Genomic DNA, 13,640 nt, shown 5'->3' with positions numbered 1-13,640 from the left:
CACTCCCACAATATTTCTTCCCTTCTAGCATCTACACCTTCCTTCTCCTTTTGCTTTCTTCTCCTATTTTTCTCTAGGGAAAGATAGATTTCTAGTCCCAACTGATTGTGTATGTTTTTCCCATTTTGAACCACTTCTGATAAAAGTAAGGCTTATTCACTCCCCCTTACATCACCCCTTCCACTCCACTGCAAAAGCTTTTTATTGTCTTTCATATGAAATAATTTACCCCACTCTACCTCCCCCTTTTCCTTTCTCCTAGTACATTCTTTTCTCACCTATTAACTCCAAATTTTTAATATATTATCCATTCAATTTCAATTCCCACCTGTGCTTTATCTTTATATGTTCCTTCTAACAGCCCTTATTAATAAATGAGAAAGATCATATGAGTTATCAGTATCATCTTCCTATGCAGGAGTATAAACAGTTCAAAATTATTAATTCCCTTATGGTTTGCCTTTCCTGTTTACCTTTTCATGCTTCACTTGAGTCTTGTAACTGAAGATCAGATTTTCTGGTTGACTCTGGATATTTCATCAGGAAAGTTTAAAAGTCCCCATTTTCATTGAAGTCCATCTTTTTGCATGAAAGGGTATGTTCAGTTCTGCTGGGTAGTTGATTTCTGGTTGTAATCCAAGCTCTTTTGCCTTCCAGAAAATCATATTCCAAGATCTACCATCCCTTAATGCAAAAGCTGCTAAATCTTGTGTTATCCTGACTTTGGTTCCACAACATTTGAATTGTTTCTTTCTGACTGTGTGTAATATTTTCTCCTTAACTTGAGAGCTCTGAAATTTGGTTATAATATTCCTGAAAGTTTTCGTTTTGGGATCCCTTTCAGGAGCTTCTAGAATATCATTGATAATTTCTTAAAAATAATATTTAGGTCAGGTTTTGGTTGTGGCTTTCAGGTATTTCAATTATTTTAAAATTATCTTTTCTGAACATGTTTTTCAGGTCAGCTGCTTTTCCAAAGAGATATTTCACATTTTCTTCTAGTTTTTCATTCTTTTTGTTTTGTTTTATTGTTTCTTGATTTCTCACAAAGTCATCAGCTTTCCCTTTGCTCTATTATATATATTATATATATATATATATATATATATGCAAGGCAGTGGGGTTAAGTGGATTGCCCAAGGCCACACAGCTAGGTAATTATTAAGTGTCTGAGTGAGGCCGGATTTGAACTCAGGTACTCCTGACTCCAGGGCCAGTGCTCTATCCACTGTGCAACCTAGCAGCCCCTCTATTCTATATTTTAAAGAATTGTTTTCTTCAGTGAACTTTTGCATCTCCTTTTGCATTTGCATTTTCATTTCCAAAGTCAATTCTGCTTTTTAAGGCATTCTTCTCCTCATTGGTTTTTTGTACCTCTTTTTCCATTTGACCCAGTTTGGTTTTCAAGATATTATTTTCTTTAGTATTTTTTGTATCTCCACCAAACTGCTGGATCAATTTTCATGATTTTCCTGTATCACTCTCATTTCTATTCACAATTTTTCCTCTACCCCCCCCTTACTTGATTTTTAAAATTCTTTTTGAATTCTTCTATTGCCTGAACACAATCCCTATCTTTCTTGGAGGCTTTGGAGTTTAGATGCTTTGACTTTTTATCTTTGGATTGTGTATTTTGGTCTTTCACATGACCATAGTTACTATCTATAGTCTGATTTTTTCCCCCTTCTGTTGCTTGCTCATTTCCCTAGCCTATGACTTGATTTTAACTCTTTGCAAAGGTGGAGCTCTACTTCCAGGGTGGAGGACTTACTGTCCCAAGTTTCTGAGGGTTTTTTTCTGCTGTTTTCAGAGACCTAGGGACCTGTAATTTTTTAGTTCTTCCAAGTCTTATGATCTAAGGAGAGGTTTTGATTACTCTCTTAGCCTGTGTTCTGGTTTGTAGGTACCACAAGCACTTCTTTTTGCCCTGAAACTGTGAGGACAGTCCCTACTTTGTTGGGCTTCTGCTCCTCTTCTTGGGACTGGGGACCTAGACTATTACCCAAATCTAAGTACAAGCAAAGTAACAGAGTACTGCCTCAGTTATAGCAAAAAGACCCCTGTAATCTCCTTCTGATCCTCTTTGTGGACTTAGAAGTCAGCTTTTCCTACTGACTCAGGAACTCTGGAGACCTGTTCCTGGTTTACTGGAGTCAGATTGCACTGTGGAGGCCTGGACTGGACTGTGTTCCAATCTCACCCTGGTGTAGCAGATTTTTCTAGCTGACCTTCCAAATTATCTTTGACTGTCTCTAAGATGAGAGTTCTGGAAACACTCTCTACAAGGATGTAGTCATCTTGCCATTTGTTCCTGAATGGCTGGAGTGGGATTTCTCCCATAGGGTCAGGACTGTCAGTGGTTTTGCTGATGAGATATTTTACATTTTCTTCTATTTTTTTTTATTTTTTGGTTTTGTTTAAAAGATTCTTGTTGTCACATGAGGACTGTGAGTTAGGAAGTTAGGAAGATAATTTTTTATAGCTTCACATTAGGAAGATTTTTTTTTTAGGTTTTTGCAAGGCAAATGGGGTTAAGTGGCTTGCCCAAGGCCACACAGCTAGGTAATTATTAAGTGTCTGAGACCGGATTTGAACCCAGGTATTCCTGACTCCAAGGCCGGTACTTTATCCACTACACCACCTAGCTGCCCCTAGGAAGATTATTTTTTATAGCTAGATTGAAAAGAAAAAGGAAATGACAATGCCAGGAAGTGTCTATTACAATTGTACTGTCTCATTCATCTTACTCTTCTTTTAATCTTTCCCTGTCCTTGTCTTTTTCACTTTAACTATTTTGCAAAAAAGCAAGAATAATAAGGAAAGAAAGAAAGAAAGAAAGAAAGAAAAAAAGAAAGAAAGAAAGAAAGAAAGAAAGAAAGAAAGAAAGAAAGAAAGAAAGAAAGATTACTTCAATCTTCACTCAGACTCCATTAGTTCTCTCTCTGTCTGGAGGTGAATAGCATTTTTCATAAGTGCTGTATTGACCACAAAAGTTAAGTCATACACAGTTGATCATTGTACAATATTGCTCATACTGTGAAAATGTTCTACTGTTCTGCTTACTTCCCTTTGCTTGGTTCACATAAATCTTCCCAGGTTTTTCTGAAAATATCCTCCTTGCCATTTCTTATAACACAATAGTATTCCTTCACAATCATATACTACAACTTATTCAACCATTCCCCTGGACAGCCCCTCGAATTTCAATTCTTTGCCATCACAATAAAAGCTACTATAAATATGTTTGTGCATAGAAGTCCTTTTCCTTTTTCTTTTATCTCTTTGGGATACAGACCCAGTCTTTTGGGCATAGTTCCAAATTGCTCACCAGAATGGAGGATTAGTTCATAACTTGACCAACAGGGTATTAATGTCCCGGTTTTTCCACATTTCTCATTTTTCTTTTCTGTATTAACAGTCAATCTGATAGGTGTGAGATAGTTTCTCAGAGTTTGCATTGCCAGCAGACATCAGAGGTCCTGCTGCCCTCTACACATGTTCCTAATGTATATATGTTCCTTCCCTTCTCCCCACTGGTTGTATGTTAATTTGTGTGGGGATGTGTGTTATGTTTGAGTGGTAGAGTGAAAAATTTTCTTTTAGAAGTCCTTTTGTTATACTATTCTATTAAATATATCTAACTTAAAGAAATTGTGTTTTCTCTCAGATTGAGGGAAAAATAGACACATCTAATGGGAACCTATGAGCTAATTTTTTTTGAGTGGATGTGATCTCAAATACCTTGAACTTGTATTAGTTATTCTGAGGACTTTACTAGTATTAGATTCAAATCAGCCCCTTTCTCTCAACACACCTAAATAGACAGGATGCTTCCTTACAAATATTTGTCTTTACTTCAGTCAAACCTTGCAGAGTTTGAAAGTCAAATCTTTTTCAGATGAATAAAAGGACCAACTGGGGAGTGCAAGAGTAGATGTCTTCCAATCATTCTATTCAATGTAAGGTGAGGACTTCAAAACAAGAATATTCCTTTCTGTTGGAAATATTTTTTATTTAATAAGGGAAAGGATGCCCTTATTGAAATTTTTGCTCAGGTAGAAAGCAGACTTAATTTCTGCTTCTCTATTAGGTTAAATACAGCTTTTAAAGCTATGAAACTCAGAGAAAGATGGGAGAATTAAGATAAGTTAAGAAAACTTTACTAGAGAGAATCTTTCCAATTTTAAAACTGAATCTAGGACCAAAGCTGCTTTTGTTGTCCCTTGTTATTTATTTCTTTTGTCTGTGTCTCTGTAACTCAGATCCACACACCTTTACTAAACAAAGTAGCCAGGCACACAGTCTTTCCATGAAAGTACAAATATAATCACAGAAATTTTTTTGGCCTACCTTTTAAATTAGAGGCTTAAGGGGCTGCCACTGTGGAGTAGATTGTAGGCAGTACCTACTATTACCCAGTACCTGCAGTATAATAGTAATTCTAAGATGGTTAGTTTTCCTTGGAGTGAACCAAGTGTGTTGATATCTGTCCAGAAACTATTCTCTTTCCCTTCAGAAGAAACCACGTTTTTTTGGGAAATATTGTGCTGTTAATGAAAAATAAATTGCAAAAGGTAGTAAACAGTATGGATTCAAATGCTATATCCATCTCTCTTCTTCTCTCAGGTAATTTTTATTATTTTGATATATTCTAAGCATTTTTAATTTTATCATTAATTTTATGTAGGTGTTTCCCATAGCAGCACAGGATTTCTGTACTAATCTTCATTGATTTTTCAAGCCAAGAATTTACTATTGTAAATTGTAAATACTTGACTACAGTCAAATTAATGCAGAGTATTTTCCAAATTTCCTCACAGTCCACAGATTCTTATTAAAAAAGACACAAACATTCAATCTGTCACTGGATCCAGATTTCTTTTCTATTATTTTTTTAAACAAGTCCATTGGGTATAGGAAGATCACTGAATTTGAGTAAGAAGAGGTAAGTTCAGATTCCAGTTTTTAACTTGTTATGTTTGCAGTACTGTAAATTTTAGAGTATTTGCAAGACATGGGAAGAAGACTCTGAGAAATCAATTTAATTCCATTCATCAAGTAACTACTATATGTCAGGCACTGTGCCAAGATACTAGAGACATAAAAACAAAATTGAAGTTGCCCTTGTCCTTTAGAAAATTATAGTTTAACTTGGTGAGAAAACATAAAATACATGAGTATATACAAATAGATTCAAGGTAATTTTGAGAGGAGAACACTAGCTGATGGTGGGAGAGGGGGAGAGTAGAACAAATCAGGAAAAAGCTTCATGGAAGTTGGTGTTTGAGCTAAATCCTGAAATAAACTGAGAATTCTTCAATGGGAGTCAAGAAGGGAGTGAATTACTAATGAAAGAACAAATAGTACAATGATACAGATTGAAAGATGAAGTGTCCAATAAAATGGTCAGTTTGACTTGTCCATAGTGTATGTGTTATAGAAACTTCCAGTGATGTGACTCCTCACACATAAAAAGCTAGTTAACCTGCTTCTAAAAGAAATAGGAAGGCATAGAATGGAAGAACCTGACAATTCCACCCAGATTAATTTGCTTACTTAGTGCCACATCAATCAAACTACCAAAAAGTATTTTATAGAGCTTGAAAAGCAATAATAACAAATGACGAAACAATCAAGGGAATCATTAAGGGTAGCTAGGTGGCACAGTGGATAGAGAACTGGCCCTGGAGTCAGGAGTACCTGAGTTAGAATTTGACCTCAGACACTTAATAATTACCTAGCTGTGTGGCCTTGGGCAAGCCACTTAACCCCATTGCAGGACGTGTGCTCTATACACTGCCACCTAGCCACCCCCTCAAAATCTTATTTTTAAGAAAGATTTTATTTATTTTGAGTTTTACAATTTTTCCCCCATTCTTACTTCTCTCTCCCCACCCCTACCCCCCTAGAGAGAAGGCATTCTGTTAGTCTTTACATTGGTTCTATGTTATACACTGATCTCAGTTGAGTGTGATGACAGAGAAATCATATCCTTAAGGAAGAAAAATAAAGTATGAGATAGTAAAATTACATAATATTATAACGGTCTTTTTCTAATTTGAAGGTAATAGTATTTGGTCTTTGTTCTAAGTCCATAATTCTTTCTCTGGATACAGATGGTATTCTCCATTGCAGATGGTCCAAAATTGTCCCTGGTTGTTGCAATGATGAATGAGCAAGTCCATCAAGGTTGATCATCACCCCCATGTTGCTGTTAGGATGTACAATGTTTTTCTGGTTCTGTTCATCTCACTCAGCATCAGTTTATGCAACTCCTTCTAGGCTTCCCTGAATTCCCACCCCTCCTGGTTTCTAATAGAACAATAGTGTGGAACTCAAAATCTTACAAAATTAATTCTTGAAAGTTATCTTTTCATGTTGCTTGAAAAATAAGTAAATTAAAAAATTTAAAAAAAAGAATAGTAGTTATTCCCCAATTGATAAATGGTCAAAGGATATGAGCAGGCAGTTTTCAGTTAAAGAAATTAAAGTTATCATATGAAAAAATATTCTGTTACCATTAATTAGAGAAATGCAAATTAAAACAACCCTGAGGTACTACATCACAACTGTCAGATTGGATAAGAAGACAGAAAAAGGAAATTATAAATGTTTGAGGGAATGTAAGAAAACTGGGACACTAATGCACTGCTGGTGAAGTTGTGAACTGATCCAAACATTCTGGAGATCAATTTGGAACTATGACCAGAGGGCAATAAAACTCTATATACCCTTTGATCCAAGAATGTCACTACTAGTCTGTCCAGAGAGATTGCAAAAAAGGGGAAAAACCCATTTATACAAAAATATTCAGAGCTGCTCTTTTTATGATGGCAAAGAATTGGACATTGAGGGGATGCTTATCATTTGGGGAATGGCTGAACAAGAATGTAATAGAATATTATTATTCCATAAGAAATCATGAGCAGGCAGATTTCAGAAAAAAAAACTGGAAAGACTTCTGTGAACTGATACTGAGTGAAGTGAGCAGAACCAGGAGAACATTATATACTTTAAGAGCAACACATGCAATGATCACTATTATAGGTTTAACACTTCTCACAGTATAGTGATCAAAGACAATTGTAAAAGACCTTCAATGGAAAATGCCATCCACATTCAGAGAAAGAAGCATGGAGTCTGAATGCAAATCAAAGCATATTTTTCACTTTTTTATTTGTTTTTGGTTTTATCTTTCATGTGATTTTTTCCTTTTGTTCTTTTTCTTCTTTTACAGCATGACTAATATGGAAATATATGTAACATGATTGTAGATGATTACTTGTTATCTTAGGGTTGGGGAGAGAAGGATGGGAAGGAGAAAACTACAAAAATGAATGTTGGAAGTTATCTTTACATATAATTGAAAAAATATAAAAAGCACATATTTTTTAATAAATGAAAAAAAGGAAGGGCCTTGGATAGACTTCGGAGCATGCATAAACATTCCATAACTGGTTCTGGACTCCTAACCATGTGATGAACAACAGCCCATTTGACTGTCAGCAGTAATAGACCCTGAACAATGTATCATTCAATAAGTCTTCCTCAGTCACAACCTTATTTTCCTTGACTGCTTGGTCCTTCTTGCAGTTAGAGGAATCCTTGCCTTACCAACCATTCATCTGGGTTTTGCAAACCATTCCTTGCTCCCCTACTTGAAGCAGCAGTGCTGAATTGATTGCAAAACTCAAATGCTAAGACACTGGCATGTCAGAATGAAAGATGTTTGCTGGTTTGCTCCTTTGACCTTTCAAAACTCACAAGGCTAGTACATTCATATTAATCCCCTTCATCCAAAGTGAAAGAGAAAAACTGAAATTATCAAAAAACCAAATCCTGTATTCACAGAATCACATATTAACCAATGGTAGAGGACGCAGAACATCTCCCTTTATAGCATTGTCTCTTCACCAGGTGCCATAGGGTAGGAAAGAAATCAAGAGTAGAGATTGACCAAGAGAGCTAGAGAGAGGCCAAGGCTTATGACAAAAGTCTTTCATGGATACCTTCAGTTTCAATTGAATAACTAGCTGGAGCCTATCAGAACATCTATGCATTCTCCAAGGTCTTTCTGTCAGTCATTTCCATTGCATAGCATCAATTCTTTCAGAAGCATGATTTTCACAGAGCAAATTGATTTGGAGCATTCTGGGTCTGTTTCACATTAAAGAAGATTAATAGTTAATAAGGATGGAAAGGCAGCTTGCTGTCAAGTTGCAGAAGGCTTCAAAATTCCTACCATATGAAAATACCCTACATATTCAGAGAAGGAATTATAGAGTTTAAATGAAGACCAAATCTTTAATTACTATCTTTGATTTTTTATAAGTTGTCTTATGTATTATGTCATTTTTTCCTCTAATTTTTTCCTTCCATTTGGAATTGATTCTTCTTCCACTCCATGTTTTGTGGAATAAAATGGCTCTATTGTTTAGCATGGTTATAAACGTAGAGCCCATATTAGATTGCTTTCAGTCAAGGGATGGGTGGGGAGGGAAGGGAGGGAGAGATACAAATGTAAAACTCAAAATCTTGCAAGAAATGATTAATGAAAACTACTGTTTCATGTAGTTGGGAAACAAATAAATGAAATATTTAAATTAAAAAAATAAAATGCCTACCATGTAAGGGAGACTGATAGAGAATTAGGAAGTTCTGGGTTCAAGTCTTAATATTGATACCTATCAGGTACCCTTACTTAACCTCTCGGTACCTTGGGAAACTCTTCAAAACTATCAATTTCAGAATAATTATTGATTTGTATTTTTCATGTGGTGTTTCTTCACCAAGAGTTTCCTAAACCAATAAAATCACTGGGCATATTAAGACCAAAAAAAGATTAGTCCTGTCCTCAAGGAGATTGTATACTATATGCATAAATCCAGGTGGTACTACAGATAGAGCCTCTGGACCTAGAGTCAAGAAGACCTGAGTTTAAATTCAGCCTCAGATACTTACTAGCTGTGTGGCTGGGCAAGTCACTTAATTTCTGTCTAACTCATCTATAAAATGAAAATGATAATAGCATCTACCTCCTAAGGTTGTTTTTAAAGATTGAAAAATTATGAAGCACTAAGCACAATAGTATATTTTGAATGAATATGTTACATAATATGAATACTTATAAACATAAATATCAGTAGCTATTTAAATGTTATTGTTTGTATTATTGGATGACCTCATCCATCAAAAGAATGATTTGACCTTTATGTCCCTTATAAGAAATGCTTAGAGGAGAAAGGATAGAATTCCTAGTTTCAAAACCTGCCCCTGATATCTACTCACTGAAGAACAATGGTAGACCTAGGGTAAGTCATTAATCTTCCAAGGAACCTAAACCTAGATATTTTTCTGACCTGTATCATTGGAAGAAGTTTCCCCTAAAATCCATGAAATCACAGGTTCAGACCACAAAACAGCTCTAAAATTTTATGATTCTAAGGGTATATGTTTGGGCATTTGCAAGACACACACACACATAAACACACATAAATATTGTAAACAATTTTCATCTCCCACTTTCTCTCTCTCTTATTCCATGATTTCAGAGAAGTCCTTCAATATTCCCTCAGTTGCCCTTCTCAGTTCAATGCTTGGTCCTTACCAAAGGATACCAAATTGACAGTGAAAAACCAAAGGGAATAGATACATCAGGAATATTGAGGGAAAGATATTTTATTATTGTGTGTTCCTATGCAACTACATCTTTTGTGTGTGTGTGTGTGTGTGTGTGTGTGTGTGTGTGTGTGTGTGTGTGCGCGTGTGTGTGTGTGTTTGTAGGTGTATAGGTCTGTGTAGGTTTTTTTTTTTAACCAACTCTACTTCTTGGTTGTTATAAGATTAAAACAATTTTCTCCCTCAGTAAATACTTCCCTTGAAAACCACTGGAAGCACATAATTCACCAGCCCATTTGTAGCTTCTATTTTCTTTTGGGCTGGGAGGAAATCATGATTGTGTGCTTGTTTTCTCGTCTAAGAGTCCAATGTTGAACAAGTGATGGATAAAAACAGTAATGTTTCAGTGACCGCCCTGAGGCATTTTTCATTCATTTTGAAGTTCAAAAAAGATAGGTAAGCAATAGAGGTACTTTGGTAAAGATGGGTCGGTGGGGCTGGGGGTAAATTATTCTTCTATCCTCAGTAAAAGTGATGGGCACTTTCATTAAACCTGCAGGAGATTTTAAGGTAGCTTTATTCCTATTTCAAAAAATACATTCAGAGACTTTTTTTTCTGGATCATTTTCTCTACTGAGAAACCTACCAAACATTTTAGAGATGCAGTGGATCTTTATTTTAGTTGGAAATAATGGGAGAGAGCCGAACATGTGTGTGTGCATGCAAATAAACAGAAGCATTACTGCAGATCACTATAGATTTGAATGAAAAAAAGCATTTAAAAGAAAATCATGAAAAGATTGCACAGTTGATTTCAAGGAATATTAAAAAGTTGTGTTTATCCTTTAAAATCAATTCACCTGTCACTGATCAGCTGCTCAAGTTTGCCTGATACTTTTTCAAAGAAAAAAAACATTTCTGTTTATTACAAATTGCTACATGGTCATGACTAGTACCAGAAGGACCTAGAGAATGATATGCTATGCTGATAATGTGGTTTTCCTTGATACTTATAGAACATTGTCCAGAAATCTTTTATAATCTCATCAAATCCAAGAGAAATATTTTGTTCAAAAAGAGCTATTAAAGCTACATTTGTCCTGAATCAAGTTTTCTTTTTTTTTAAATAGTCAACAGGCAATCAGACCCATTGAAATAACTGGCAAGGATTATTGGATTTTATATTTCAAGCAGCAAAAGTGCTAATGTCTTTAGATCCAAAGAACCAAAACTATGGTGGGCAGGAAAACATGGAGTAAAAGCAGAAACAGGAATACTCAAACTAATGATCTCAGTTTCACTTGACATACTCAAAAAAAAAATTTTTTTTCAAGGTGCTTTCCCAGTTAAGAGATTTATGAGATAGATAAGGTGAAAGTCTCCTTGGCCTTTTTTTCAGTTGACATCCATGTTAAGATATTACCCTAAGATGCCAGTAGTTCTCTCCAAAAATGCAAGATGAATAATAATAACAAAAACAACAACCACACAACCCAGAGGACTTGGCACCTGTATCTCTGGAATGTCCATCCTGGTGCCTCACTAATCTGACTGGGGGTTGCCTAATTTCCCACTATATGTCCCAGCTCTAACCACCATCACATCATTCCTTAGCTAGTTCCTTGCCCCTTCCTTGCCACTACTATGAAACCTTGATTTTCTGGTTCTCCATTCCTTCCCATATACTCCCACTGCCTCTTTACCAGTTCTGGAAATCATAATAAAAGCTCTCTCATTGGAAATGTTATATAAATAAACTCCCCTATGGCTCCATTCACCATCCCTATAACTTTTTTGTTAATATTTATTTTCATTTTGTACAAATAATGTTTTTTTGCATTAATAAAATATACTTGTTTAAGAGTAAATGAAATACCCCCTCCCCCCATAAATATAGACTTGCTTGAGCAATAAAGTAAAGGGGAGAGAAAAAAGTTATAATTAAAATTTAAAAAATAGTAATAATTGTAGGTATGGCCAGATGGTACAATGGACGGAGCACCAGCCCTGGAGCCATGAGCCCACATCTGGCCCCATACACCCAACAATCACCCAGCCGTGTGACATGCAAGCCACTCGAACCCCACTGCTCTGCAAAAACCAAAAAAAAAAGACCCCAAATAAAATAAAATAGTAATAATAGTAGGGGTGGCTGGGTGGCAGACAGAGCATTGGCCAGACAGAGTCAAGAGCACCCGGGTCCAAATCCGGCCTCAGACACCCAGCAATCACCCTGCTATGCAGCCCCAGGCAGGCCACCCAGCCCCATTTGCCCTGCACCCACCCAAAAAATAACAATAATAAAAAATGTGCTTGAGTCTTTGTTCCAACACCAACAACTCGTGGGTGGATCACATTCTTTATGATAAATCCATGGCAAAAGTTACTTCCATATTTTTCCACCTTTGCCATTGCTGATCGCAACTCCCTCCTTTTGTATTTCTCCACTACCATATACTATATTTTCTCTCTCCTTTCACTCTGACTCTGCTGTAGGGTAGCTGAATGGCACAGCAGACAGATCCCTGGTCCTGGGGCCAAGAGGCCCCAAGCCCCCCTACCACCCCTTAGGCCCAACATCTACCTGGCCCTGTGGTCTCGAACAGGCCTTCCAATCCCAGCCCCTTGCAAGAAGTAAAAAGGAAAATGTGTTATATCTGACTACTCTCCCCCCATGGTCCATCCTCTCCTCCATCATTCACATTCCCCCCTTCCCCCTGTCTCCCCCTTTTCTTCTTACTCCAGATGCCTATACCCCATTAAGTATATATGCTGTTTCCTCTCCTAACCACCTGTGATGAAAGCAAATCTTCCCTCATTCCCCCTTGCCTTCCCCCTTCCATATCAATGCAATAGTTCATTGTAATAAAGAAAAATCTTATTATATGAAATATCTTGGCCTATTCCCCCTCTCCTTTTTCTTTCTCCCAATACATTTCCTTTTTTTCTATTGACTCCATTTTTACACCATATTTTATCTTCAAATTCAGCTTTCTCCTGTGCTTCAACTATAAAAGCTCCCTCTACTTGCTCTATTAACTGAGAAGGTTCATATGAGTATTATCAGTGTCATTTTTCTATTCAGGAATACATGCCGTTCACCATCAAGTCCCTCATATTTTCACCCTCTCCTCCAATCTCCATGCTTCACCCAAATCCTGTATCTGAAGATCAAACCTTCTGTTCAGCTCTGGCCATTCCAACAGGAACATTTGAAATTCCCCTGGTTAATTGAAAGTCCATCTTTTTCCCTGGAAAAGGACATTCAGCCTTGCTGGGTAGTTGATTCTCGGTTGCATTCCAAGCTCTTTTGCCTTCTGGTATATTATATTCCAAGCCCAATGAGCTTCCAATGTAGTTGCTGCTAAGTCCTGTGTGATCCTGACTGCAGCTCCACGATATTTGAACTGTGTCCTTCTGGCTGCTTGTAATATTTTCTCTTTGATTTGGGAATTCTGGAATTTGGCTATAATATTCCTAGGGGTTGGTTTGTTGGGATCTCTTTCTCAGGGGGGATCGGTAGATTCTCTCCATTTCTATTTTTCCCTCTGCTTCTAGGATATCAGGGCAATTTTCCTGTAGTAATTCTTTGAAAATGATGTCAAGGCTCTTTTCCTGATCATGACTTTCAGGTATTCCAATAATTTTTAAATTATCTTTCCTAAGTCTGTTTTCCATATCAGTTGTTTTTTTCAATGAGATATTTCACATATTCTTCTAATTTTTCATTTTTTTGGGTTTTGAAATATTGATTCCTGATAAATTCATCAATCTCCCTGAGTTCTAATTCTTTGTCTGAAGGATTTGTTCTCTTCAGAGAGTTTTTTTTTATCTCTTTTTCCATCTGGCCAATTTTGCTTTTTAAAGCATTCTTCTCCTCCATAACTTTTTGAACTATTTTATCCATTTGACCTAAACTGGTTTTTAGCATGCTATTTTCTTCAGCATTTTTTTTTGTATTTCCTTGACTAGGCTGCTGACTTCATTTTCATGTTTTTCCTGCATCTCTCTCCTTTCTTTTC

The sequence above is a fragment of the Macrotis lagotis genome, chromosome 4, assembly GCF_037893015.1.
Source record: "Macrotis lagotis isolate mMagLag1 chromosome 4, bilby.v1.9.chrom.fasta, whole genome shotgun sequence".
NCBI classification, from domain to species: domain Eukaryota; kingdom Metazoa; phylum Chordata; class Mammalia; order Peramelemorphia; family Peramelidae; genus Macrotis; species Macrotis lagotis.
The sequence above is the reverse complement of the archived record's forward strand: the minus strand, read 5'-3'. Positions refer to the sequence as shown.